Source organism: Capra hircus, chromosome 4 (assembly GCF_001704415.2).
Source record: "Capra hircus breed San Clemente chromosome 4, ASM170441v1, whole genome shotgun sequence".
Taxonomy (NCBI): Eukaryota; Metazoa; Chordata; class Mammalia; order Artiodactyla; family Bovidae; genus Capra; species Capra hircus.
The window spans coordinates 58,427,565-58,441,398 of NC_030811.1; positions in this window are offsets into that span (position 1 = coordinate 58,427,565).

Below are 13,834 nucleotides of genomic sequence, written 5' to 3' on the forward strand. Positions count from 1 at the left end.
GTCAGGCTCTAGTCAGGAAAACAGTCCCATGCCAGGGAGCTCAACAGAGAGAATTTGAGATGGGGATCCAGGTGCAGAGATTGAGAAGGCTAGCAGAAAATGGAGAGGAAACTTGGATTAGCAATAACAAGAAATTGCTACCGCCCCTGTGACTGGAGAAATTAGGAGCTGTCATGTGCCAGGGACTAGAATAACAGTGTGGGCTACTCGGCCAAAGTTGAAACCACAGCGAAGAAGCTACACGGACAGAAATGCTGTGCTAAGTACAGAGAGATAGAGAGAAGCACTGTGGCCCTACTCCCTTGGCAGGGCTTCATCACCCACCAGCCCCGCAACCGGTAGCCTAACTAGAATCCATTTAGAAAGAGAACCTTGGAAATACAGTTTGCCAGAGTTGTCCCCCTTGTGAAACAGAGCAGGGAAGGTGTGAAGAGTGGATCTGATAGCAAACGGGCATGTGGCTGGCACAATCCACCATTTCTGCTAATCAACAGCTGTTCCATATTCCCACCCATTTTTATTTCCCAGACACTATCAACCACATGCCTCTATCATTCACACAAATAAAGACTCTCACTCTCCTTAGAAGAGGAGACACAAAGTCTCATCAAGTCATTTCAGAGTCCACTTCTACCCATTCAAGGTATACAATCACCAGGTGATACAATTCTCTCTTTTAGGATCAGATGTGACTCCTGTGGTCTGGTAATTTATAAGTAATTTTCTACAAAGACAATAGAGGAGGAGAAGGAAAAAAGTTATTGTTTGTGTATGTGTGCTTGCTAAGTTGCTTCAGTAGTGTCTGACTCTCTGCTATCCCATGGACTGTACTCCACCAAGCTCCTCTGTCCATGGGATTCTGCAGGCAAGAATGCTAGAGTGGGTTGCCATGCACTTCTCCAGGGCATCTTCCTGACCTAGGGATTGAACCTGGGTCTCCCATATTGCAGGCAGATTCTTTGTTGTCTGAACCACCTGGGAAGCCCATTGTTTCTGTTTATATTATATCATATCACGCATGTGTGCTAAGTTGCTTTAGTTGTGTCCAACTCTTTGTGACCCCATGGACTGTAGCCTGCCAGGCTCTTCTGCCCATGGAATTTTCTAGGCAAGAATACTGGAGCAGGTTGCCATGCCCTCCTCATTATATCATATCACATTATATTAAATTATAATGTCTTATATATATACAGAATTACAAAATATGCATCGTTACTATAGTCCTCATCTCTATAACTGATTATCAGGCCAAGTTAATGTTGATACTTATCGCTTTCTTTTTTTAACCACACATTTCATGTTTCCTTTGTCCCCAGCTTGCATCTCAGTTAGAGATTTTTATTTGGTGAGAAGAACCAAGATTTCATTCTTGAATTTTCTGTGGTCATAGTGCTATTGCTGTAGTCTTCCATTAAACTTATACAGAGGCAATAAGAGGTATCCCAGTGAGTTTTGGTTCTAGAGAGTTCTCCACACTCCCATTAAGTAGCAGCAACCTAATTCCTCCTTTGTAATTAAGATCCAATGTCTCAACCAGCATTGTACCCCTTTATCTTCCTGTTGGGTCTGTGCCATGAAGAAGACAGATTCAGAGCCAAATTTAGTAGAATCATTGCACTGTCTCCTAGTGAAAGCATTTATCTCCTAGGGACCTCTAAAGAATCATAGCCCAAGGTGTTGGGGCTAGAAAACTAACACTCTTTAAGGAGTCATTAAGTGTAGAGGGCTCACTGCTTGATATCGCCATCCAGGCTATTGGAGAGAAAGCAGCACGTTAGTTGTAGTTCAGAGTGTATATTATCCTGAAGAACAGCATCTCAGGTAGGTAGAATAATGCCACACTCCCCCCACCCTGCCCAGCTCCCAAGAATATGTACATATGTACCTTAATCTCTGAAAACTGTGGCTATGTCAGCCTACAAAGCAAAACAGAACTAACATTATAGATAGAATTAGAGTTCATCTTAAGATAGGAAGAGTAGCTTGAATTGTCCAGATAGGCCCAGTGTAATAAAAAAAGTGTGCTTAAAAGTAGAAGAGAAACAGAGGAGCGGATGTGATGATAGAAGCAAGGTCAGAGTAGTGAGATATGACAGGGAGTCAACTCTCCTTTAATTGCTTTGAAGATGGAGGGAGGGAACCATGAGCCGAGGAACGCAGATAGACTCTAAAAGCTGAGAAAAGCTCGGGAAATCCTGCACTCCCGGACTCTACCTAGACCTTACGGAAAAGAACGCAGCCCGACCAAAGACGTAACATGAGTGGGACCTGCACTACAGGGATACAAGATGATAAAACTGCATTGCTTAAGCCACTAAGTTTGTGGTGGTTTTTTAACTGAAGAAACAAAAAAACAATATAGTACCTCAGTCTCTCAGGGTGTTTATCTCTCAGTGCTATATAAATCTGCAGTAAGCCATTCTACTATCAGGCCAGATGCTTAGGAATGATGGGCATCATCATGAGATCAGTAAGTTCTATGAGAGTGATTTCATTGCTGGATTTTTCTCACCATAAAATGAGTTCCTTCGTTAGAAATGTGGTGGTGAATTAATCCCACAGGTGGTGGTGTTGGCAGGGACACTAGCAGAGAATATAAATCCAGGGAGTATCCAAATCAACTGGATAAGGTCAAGCCCATGGTTACTCTCTCCTTGTACCACCATGGCTGTTTGGTACATGGACCCCTGGCAGTTTTGCATATGGGTCCACTGAGCAAGCAAGCAGGGGAGTAAAGTAACTGAGGAAAGAAGATAAATTTCATCCACTGAATAGGTCATCTTTTCCACCTGAATATCAAGCATCTTCTCTGTGGTAGAAGCCCTTTGAAGAGTATTCACGTGGGACTCAATTATCTTCATACTCTATAGCCATTTTAGGTAATTCAGCGGCCTGAATTATCCTGAAAGTATATGATACTTTCTTGTAGTCAGCCTCATTCTTTCCAAGCCTTTGATCACCTGGGCAAGTTAAACCATGAATCTTGTCTATGAATAAGAGTAGATCCATACCTTAGGACATCTCTCCTTCCAGGCAGACTAGACAACCAGATGTACTACTTGAAAATTTTTTTCACTGAAAGTTCCCTTTTCCCCTGCCTATAAGGCCACCCTAGACTCTAACTTTCAGTGTGGGAGCTGGCATTCCCTGTTAGAACCAGCTTGTCATGCATATTTATTTGTAAACCAGGCCCAAGTGTTTTCTTCCTTCAACAAGAAGTTGGGACTCCTCATGAGTTCCATAGAATTGGACTGAGGGAAGTGGTGGTACCTTGAAGGAAACACCCAGATAGTCTAAGAGTCAACTACCTGTTCAAGCATTTTACTTGAGCCTTCCAGGCCTGCTCAATTCCCCCTTGATAATGGGTTATTTTCTTGTCCACCCTAACTTGTGGCTTGCTGGCCCAGATAACACTGCAGTTCAATGAGTGGCTCTATAGTATTAAGTGTTCAATCTCTTTCAGGGCCAGTAGTAAGTAAGAGGCTATTCTCAAAAGGAACATTTCAGCAGTGTGGAACATGGGCTAGGTTCCAGAGTTTAAGGATCTGTGCAGGATCTTCTTCTTGTGGCTTACCACAGAGCCCACACAGCATCATTCTTTGTAACAGGTACTTCTGGCAATAACATGTCTGTGAGGTCAGAAGATCTGAGTCACAGAGAAACTTGTATCATACCTTGGAGAATATAAAGAGCCTCTGAAAACTATTGATAACAATCTCACAGGTAACTCAGTAAAAGACTTGAAGCAGGAAATTTCAATGAGGAGTCTATTGTCTTCAAAGTGTAAGAGGCCCACCAAGCATTGTACCACCAAAGTGAGAATCAAGTCATTTTTCATTTTGATCAAAATGTTCCACTTGTCTTTCACCAATGTGTTCCTGAACATCTAAAAATGTTTTTGAGTGACAGGTCCATGACTTTTTATGGGATTACCTTCTGCTTGCTAGACTATATGTATCTTACTAAGGCATACAAAAAAGATCTTCACCACCCAGATAATCACAATGGTGTGATCACTCACCTGGAGCCAGACATCCTGGAATGCAAAGTCAAAGGGGCCTTAGGAAGCATCACTACAAACAAAGCTAGTGGAGGTAATGGAATTCCAATTGAGCTGTTTCAAATCCTAAAAGATGATGCTGTGAAGGTGCTGCACTCAGTATGCCAGCAAATTTGGAAAACTCAGCAGTGGCCACAGGACTGGAAAAGGTCAGTTTTCATTCCAATCCCAAAGAAAGGCAATGCCAAAGAATGCTCAAACTACCGCACAATTGCACGCATCTCACACGCTAGGAAAGTAATGCTCAAAATTCTCCAAGCCAGGCTTCAACAATATGTGAACCATGAACTACCAGATGTTCAAGCTGGTTTTAGAAAAGGCAGAGGAACCAGAGATCAAATTGCCAACATCCGCTGGATCATGGAAAAAGCAAGAGAGTTCCAGATATACATCTACTTCTCCTTTATTGACTATGGCAAAGCCTTTGACTGTGTGGATCACAACAAACTGTGGAAAATTCTGAAAGAGATGGGAATACCAGACCACCTGACCTGCCTCTTGAGAAATCTGTATGCAGGTCAGGAAGCAACAGTTAGAACTGGACATGGACCAACAGACTGGTTCCAAATAGGAAAAGGAGTACGTCAAGGCTGTATATTGTCACCCTGCTTATTTAACTTATATGCAGAGTACATCATGAGAAATGCTGGGGTGGAGGAAGCACAAGCTGGAATTAAGATTGCTGGGAGAAATATCAATAACCTCAGATATGCAGATGACACCACCCTTATGGCAGAAAGGGAAGAAGAACTAAAGAGCCTCTTGATGAAAGTGAAAGAGGAGAGTACAAAAGTTGGCTTAAAGCTCAACATTCAGAAAACTAAGATCATGGCATCTGGTCCCATCACTTCATGGCAAATAGATGGGGAATCAGTGGACACTGTGGCTGATTTTATATTTTGAGCTCCAAAATCACTGCAGATGGTGACTGCAGCTGTGAAATGAAAAGACACTTACTCCTCGGAAGGAAAGTTATGACTAACCTAGACAGCATATTAAAAAGCAGAGACATTACTTTGCCAACAAAGGTCCGTCTAGTCAGGGTTATGGTTTTTCCAGTGGTCATGTATGAATATGAAGAGTTGGACTATAAAGAAACCTGAGCTCCGAAGAATTGATGCTTTTGAACTGTGGTGTTGGAGAAGACTCTTGAGAGTCCCTTGGAATGCAAGGAGATCCAACCAGTCCACCCTAAAGGAAATCAGTCCTGAGTATTCATTGGAAGGACTGATGTTGAAGCTGATACTCCAACACTTTGGCCACCTGATGCAAAGAGTTGACTCATTTGAAAAGACCCTGATTCTGGGAAAGATTGAAGGCAGGAGGAGAAGGGGATGACAGAGGATGAAACGGTTGGATGGCATTACCAACTCAGTGGACATGAGTTTGAGTAAACTCTGGGAGTTGGTGATGGACAGGGAGGCCTGGTATGCTGCAGTCCATGGGGTGGCAAAGCGTTGGACATGACTGAGCAACTGAACTGACTGATCTGACTGAAGGCATCTAAGATACTTGACCTTACTGCTTACCAGGTCCAGTCACCATGATGTTATTAATGTGGTGGGCCCAGCATGATGGTCTTGGAAGGTTAAATGATCAGGGACCCAGTGGATGATATGACAAAGAGTGGGAGAGCTGACAGAGCCCTGAAGTGAGACAGTGAAGATATACCACTGCTCTTACAAGCTACTGTTTTGATTGTGGGTATGCTGTCGTGTCTGACTTTTTGTGGCCCCTTGGACTGTAGCCCGCCAGGCTCCTCTGTCCATAGAATTTTCTGGGAAAGATTACTGGAGTAGGGTGCCATTTCCTTCTTAAGGGGATCTTCCCTACCCGGGGATCTTCCCTACCCAGGGACTGAACCCGCATCTCTTGTGTTTCTTTCAATGGCAAGTGGGTTCTTTACCAGTTGAGCCACCAGGAAAGCTCATCTGTTAACTAACACAGAAAGAAAAGCATTTGCCATATCATGAGTTCCCTAATAAATACCTGGTGCTCTGTTAAATTTTTTCAATAAATATACATACATCTGAAACACCAATTATAATTGATACACAAGTTTATTAATTTAACACTAATTTCTGTCCTCCAAATGGAGTCATTCTCTACCTGACTTTTGCCCAGGTCAAAAACAGATGGGTTAAATTCGATAAGAATAGGTGTCATCACCCCTGAATCTTTCAAGTCTTTTGATGCTACCATGAACCTCTGCAATTCTTCCAGATGCATTGTGTATTTTTTGGTTTATTATTTTGATTGTAAGGGATAATTCCAGGGTCTTCAACTTGGTGGTTCCTGCCAAAGTAGCCCTTACATCAAGTCAGGGAGCCAATGAAGATATTTTTTTCCATTCTCTTATAGTATGTCTTTTCCAACTATGCTTTCTCTGAGAAAATAGCTACATGGATAGGGAAGTAGGCCCATTCTAGGACTGACCAGGACCCAGACTCCATTTATCACCTTAGACCTCCATAAACCTCCCAGTGTATCTAATGCATCACACTGAAATGTAGGCTCAAAGCCAGTATCTAATAACTTCTGAAGTATTGGTATTAATGGCTTTTTTTCCTTTTCCTGGTGCATTGTGGAGATGTGAACAGGTAATTAAAGAAAATATTGTCAGACCATGTTCATGTTATAAAGCCTTTATGGAATTCCTTTCACTTTCTGGTGGATTTTAGTAAATAATCAAAGGAAATGTTGTATGTAACTCTTCAGATTATTTGTCTTCTTTGTCTGTACCCCTTTTCTTATACCATAAAATTGTAAGTTCATAAATGTTCTGCTGCCTATAGACGTTAATATGCTTTTTTATATCCTAACTATAAATAAATCAGAAATAATGTATTTTGGCAACCTACTTAGTTGAAAATTGTGATGATTAGAAAGAAAATGAATCTGAATGAAGAAAGCACTGGCTAAAAAACTATGGTCATAGACCACTTTGGGGAAGATGTAGAGAAAGATTTACAATGTACAGTTATGGCAATAGGACCTTCTTTTAGCTAAAATTAAGGACTCTGGGCTGCCCAGTGGCTTAAGTTTGGAAACTAGATGAAAGGTCTTTCTTTACTTCATGTTATGGCAAATAAGTCTGAGTTATGCTCACTAAACCTGCAAGTTTTCTGATGATGTAAATCAAGTAATATTTTGCCAGGCAGTCTATTTCTTTCCTAGAAGCACATGATCAGTTAACCAACATCATTAATTCTTATGTGTTTAAACACTCCCACTCCAGTTGCCATTCAGCCATGCTATCATGATGGCACCCACCTTGCTGCCACTTGGCCACTACTTGTCTGAAATCCCATCATTCCCACTGAAATCAGCATGCCTATTTCAGTGATAATATCTCCCATTACCACTGGATTCCTGCCTCCCCAGTCATTTTTTAAATTTCATAATAGACTATATCCTAACACCTCCTAGGAATTCAGGGGTAGGTTGTCCATAATAAATTCACTGTGATATATTCATCTTAGTAAGCTTTCAGATTCCTTCTTCCACATGATACAAAAAGTTCCAGCATCTTGATCTCATTGAATATAAATCATCAGTCTATAGGTTCAGTTATCCAAACAAGCAAAATATTAGGGTCATTTGCAGCCAAGTAAACTAGCATATTAAATTCATAAGTTTGGATAAGTGTACCCATATTCATAAATTAACCTATGCTATATTGGTCTAATAATTATTGATACCCACACTGGTGCCCAGGTTCTAACTAATATAAGTTATCAATAAATTGAAAATGTTCAGTATATAAGCTATGTATCTTCCCAGACAGACTTTACAATTCTCCTCTTGAGGTGTGCTGGGATCTGATCTTTTCTGTAGGTCTGGAGGTAATGAGAGAAATGGGGAATGGTTTTGCAAAGAAAAAATATTCTCTGGGAAGCAACTTCAAACAGGGAAAATATGATCTTAAACTTCATGTAAGAGATTCACTAATACTACATATTCAACTTTCAGTAACCCAGCACAATTCAGTTCAGATCTGATCATTAACTATATGTGCCCTGAGGCTATAAGAAATTAATTATTTTGAGGCTGTTATAGCATATCTGATTCTCAGGAATGCCTTGAGTTGAAAGTTAAATCACTGAGCTTATCATTTATTTCCGTTAGTTGCCCAGCACTATTAGAAATATCCAGCCCATTTCATGAGTTTTTATTTATTAATACTGTAATGATCGGATGAGGCATCTATTTGATCTCTTGAAGCCTTTCTTCAAACAGCAGTTTATCCTAGGCAACCACATGTAATAACTGAAGTAATCTTGATGTCATTGTATGTTATGTATCATCAGTATTCATTCCCCACAAGCAATGGGTCTTCCTGAACAATGCAAACACTTCCTAACTATTTAACTCCATCAATCCCCTTCCAACCTTTTATGGTATTGTTAGCATATGTTTTACTTTACATATTCTATGAACTCCATTGGCACAATTATTGTTATTATCTTAAACAATATTTTAAAAATTTACCCATGCATTTGTAGCTTTTCCCAGTGCTTTCATTCATTTTTTTATTGACAAAATAATTTTTTTATTAAAAAAAATTAACTGGGGTATAGTTGATTTCCAATGCTGTGTTAGTTTCTGCCGTACAGCAAAGTGAATCAGTTATACATATACATATATCCACTCTTTTTTAGATTCTTTTCCCATATAGGGGGCTTCCCTAGTGGTTCAGAGGTTAAAGTGTCTGCCTGCAATGCGGGAGACCTGGGTTCGATCCCTGGGTCGGGAAGATCCCCTGGAGAAGGAAGTGGCACCCCACTCCAGTACTCTTGCCTGGAGAATCCCATGGACGGAGGAGCCTGGTGGCCTACAGCCCACGGGGTCGCACAGAGTCGGACACGCCTGAGCGGCTTCACTCTCTCTTCTTTCTCCCCCAATATGGGTCATTATAGAGTGCTGAGTAGAGCTCCCTGGCTCTACAGTAGCCCCTTATTGTCTATTTTGTGTAGAGTAGTGTGTATGCATATGTCGATCCCAGTCTCCCAGTTTATCCCTCCCCCTTTATAACCATCAGTTTGTTTTTCACATCTGTGACTCTGTTTCTGTTTTGTAAACAAGTTCATTTGAACCATTTTTGGATTCCACATATAACTGAAAGCACGCGATATTTGTCTTTGTCTGTCTGACTTGCTTCACTCAGTATGATAACCTCTAGGTTGATCCATGCTCCTGCGAGTGGCATTGTTTCCTTCTCTCTTATAGCTAAGTAATATTCTATTACGCGTGTGTACCACATCTGCTTTATCCATTCCTCCGTAAGTGGACATTCAGGTTGCTTCCACGCTTTCATTCTTTCCCTGAAGTTCTGTATTTTCATCAGAGATTACTGTCTGTTAGTCTGAAGAATTTGTTTTGACATTTTTTTTTTACAGCTGAGGTAATTAATTTTCTTAATTATTTATACCAAATGTACCATACTAATATAGATGTAAACAATAGAGGAAACCTTTCAGACTTGGGCAGGTCTATTCAGGCTACCATTTACTAAAAATACTGGGCAGAACTATGGAAAAGCTTCAAGGTATATGATCTCTATTCCTTTGTAGTATGATTAAGTTTTATCTCGGTGTAGCAATTTCCTCCTCTTTCTTCCTTGGGCAAAGGTAGAGTGAGGGTCTCCAGTTGTTGGGGCTGCAGAGCTGGCTCAACAGAGGCTCTGTCTTCTGGGGCACACAGGTGAATTTTGCGCGAGAGGAAAATGGTCACAGCAAGTACTATGTATAAGAGACGTGGAGGAGGTGATGTGGGAATGTTGCCTGGAAAGGCTTCCTAGAGAAGACTCTGAAGGACGGTTGTGTGTGTGTGTTAGTCGTTCAGTCATGTCCGAGTCTGTGACCCCACGGACTGTAGCTCACCAGGCTTCTCTGTCCATGGAATTCTCCAGGCAAGAATACTGGAGTGGATTGACAGATGGTTAGGAGTTCATAACCCAACTAACTAACAAAGCCAGTTAGAATTAATGAAGCAAGAGTTTCTTTCTTAGATTGAAAAGAGAGTGTTGGGAAAATGCAGAGGCCAAAGGAAGTGGTGCTTAGGTTCCACCTCACATACTACGAGACACACCATCCACATCTTTGCGTAACAATTAAAGGAAAAAAATAAAAGCATGCTTGTATGCATGTGGCTACAGTAGAGAATCATTTTACACATATGGGCATGAACTCCAAACAGGAAAATAAATGACTTTCAAATCACGTTAATAGTCATGTGGTTACAGTGTGCTTGGGCCAGGAGCTGCCTGCAGAGAGAGATGTGACTTGCCCAAAACGCTAACACTTGAGTAAAATGCAGATGCATAGTAGAAAACCAGGCCGTCCCACTGTGAGAATCCAGGCAGTAACAAGATATCATACCCAGTCAGGGCTTGTCTTCTTCAAGGTCTGGCTCTTAATGACCTCTCAAAATAGGCTAGCCATTTCTGTGATGCCTGGAGCAAGGTGCTATGTGGACGTCTTTTCTAATCTTTTCTGATGACAGGCCTGGTGACCTTCAGTGGCACACAAACTTTTTGACGGAAAAAAAAAGTATAAAGTGCAGAAGCCTAAACAATGCAGTTCTCAGGATTAGCAGACCATGTCCAGCCTTCACCTTGAATTCTTCATCTTGCTCAGTTTCCCATTAACATGAGACAAGGTATTAAAAAGGTCGAGGTTTTCAACCAGACCAGGGTGCTTGGTTTTCTATATGGGTCTATCTTTGCAGCAAAATCAAAAGCCTCACTTTAAAAATTTATTAACAGTTCAAGAGGCCAAAAAGAAATCTAAAAGTGATGTTCAGGGAAACATTCTGTGGCCTGGAGAGGCGTGCTCATGGTATTAATGTGAAACTACCTGTACCCATTCTCCTTTCAATAGCATGTCAGGCCACAAAGCCTCCCTTATGAGATCTGACAAGCGTATGTTCTAGAGGAAGCAGAGGGGAAGCTCTCCGTTCATATGACTAATTAGACGGACTTCATGCTGGGTTGCTCTTTTTTGATGCAGGTCCTGGTCCTAATTGTCAGTTTGCTCCTCAGAAAGTAAGGTTGAGTTCAAATGCTTATGTGCCCTGTTTTCTTTTAGCATTCCTGACCTGAAACTGATGCGGGGTGACAGGGAACAGACGGGAAAGAGACTTCTCGTTGCATTCAGAGTAAACCTTTTCAAGTTCCCCACTTGGAAGACCGGACCACTAGCAGCAGCTTTTCCAGGCTATGTTTATCAATTAACATGGCTCACACCAGCTGGGAGTTCTGCCTAGGCGCATGAGCCTCTGTGATGAGCAGCTCAGCCCAAGTGAAGAAACCAGAGGCGCTTATTGGTCATGTCTGCTTGGATAGCTATCCAACGACCAAGGCAGTTACTGGCACAGACATGGCGATGTGTTTAGGGATAATTTTGGGAAATGAACTATGACAGGTTGATTGCAAGAATGGCTGCAATTCTTTACCCCTCCCTATAGCCATACCCTTTGCAGTGTTCCTCCTATCTAAATTTGGGGTCTATTACCCCACCTTTATATCTGGGCTGGCCTTTTGATTTGCATTGCCCAATTGAGTGAGGTGGAAGTGAGTTTATATCAGCATCAAAGCCAGATCTGGAGAGGCCTGAGCCCTGATGCTCTATCTCTTGAGACAATGCTTTGTGCAATAGTGGAAGACTGAGAGGTCATATGAAGTAGAGCTGAACCATTCCAACTGGGGCCATCCTAGATCATTCTACACCCAGCTGACCCACCACCTGACTGAAGCATAATCAAGCTTCATAATCAGTGAGATCAACCCAGCTTGACTCAGGCCATAATCATAAGTACCACACAGCCAAACTGTATGTAGACTTAAGAGCAAAATGAAATGCTTATTGTTTTCAGTGATTTAACTTTGAAGTGTGTTTTAGTTCAAGTCCTCTGGGAAGCAGATACCAAGCTGGAATTACAGATACAAAGGATTTACTGGATTAAATGCTATTGAAAGATAAAGAGGAGAGACTGAGAAGTTGAGAGCCTCCATGTTGAGACAGGTCTGACCACTGTGGAAGACAGAGGAAAGAAAAGATTGAGTAGTTAAGAGCTTCAGGCTGTAGCACAGGGCTAGAAAGATTCTGGCTGGCCTGACCACAAGTTCAAGTTCTTCAGCCAAAGGAACCCCATGTGAAAGGAATCCCATGTTTTGCAGGAGTGGGTCTGTATTATCATGCCCATTATGTTCAGTCATTGGAAGTGTGAATCATACGCTTACTGGCTTGGGGATGGATCCAGGAGGGCAGCAGTTGGGCCATTAATCAGTTATACTCCCCACAGCAGGAAATACAAGTGGCTTAAGTTGGTTTGTTACCCAACATTATTGAGGCAACAGATACACTATACTCATCAGTTCAGTTGAGTCGCTCAGTTGTGTCCTACTCTTTGCAACCCCATGGACTGCAGTATGCCAAGCTTCCCTGCCCATCACCAACTCCCAGAGCTTGCCTAAACTCATGTCCATTAAGTCAGTGATGCCATCCAACCATCTGATCCTCTGTCGTCCTCTTCTCTTCATACCTTCAATCTTTCCCAGCCTCAGGTCTTTCCTATTGAGTTAGCCCTTCATATCAGGTGGCCAAAGTATTGGAGCTTCAGCATCAGCATCAGTCCTTCCAATGAATACATTCATACACAGGACAAATAGGTTTCTGTTCCTCTAGAGACTTTTGGTTTGTTGTGAGCTTAGCCTATCTTCACCCTATCATGTCTCTGTAACTAAAATGAGAAGAGAATCTTTTCATTGAATAACATCAAAATGTTTGAAGGTTTTTGGCTAACTGTAGCTTCTAGACTAAGAATGTCCTGCTAAAAATGCAACAAACTCAACATTCCATTCCTCTAGAGGCATTATTTTGTTCATTATTTTGCCCAGGAAGGTGTCACATAGTGTCCACCATGGCAGGCCAGGAGGAAACAAAGCCCTTGCTTTTTTAAAAGGCTTTTAATTACCTAGATTTGAAATTGGCTTCAACTTGTGAGATAAAATTTGTGGAATATTGTTGTTGATGACAAATCCTTTATATATCTGTATGGCCTAGATTAGCATGCCTCATTATTAATTGTTTTTATAAGAGCAGTTTAATTACTAAGCATTTGTAATCACAATTATTAATTAGTGCTTTATAGATATCTGGGAAGAAGATACAACCTCAAATTCAATTAACAATTATGGAGCTCCTTTCATTGCTAGGCATTTTGCCAGGTACATATTTTATTGAATTCTCACCCAAACTACAGGAGGTACTTATTATCTCTGTTTGTCTCGGTGATCATACTGCTGGTAGCTCAAAGAGCACAGGCTTGGAGTCAGGCTTCTGACTTCATAATTCACGTACTCCACAATCATTCACTGAGCATCCAAAGTATTCTAGGAGCTGTGCTGTTTGATAGTAATGCAAACACAGTTCCTGTTCTCAAATCATCTGCAGATTAGTAGGTAAGACATATATTACGTTTTTATGGACCTCAGTGAGATACATGCTATAATTCAGAGAAGCACAGGGCACTTAAAACACAGAAATGAAACCTCTTTGGGGATATTTGTGTTCTCTCAAAATTTGTATGTTGAAGTTTGAACTCAGTACTCAGATGTGACTGCATTTGGAGACTGGGTCATTAAGAGGTAGTTAAGGTGAAATATGGTCATATTACTAATCCAATATGACTAGTGCTCTTATAGGAAGAGGAGATTGGCCACAGACGTGTACACACACAGAGGAGAGACCATATGAAGAGACAGGGAGATAA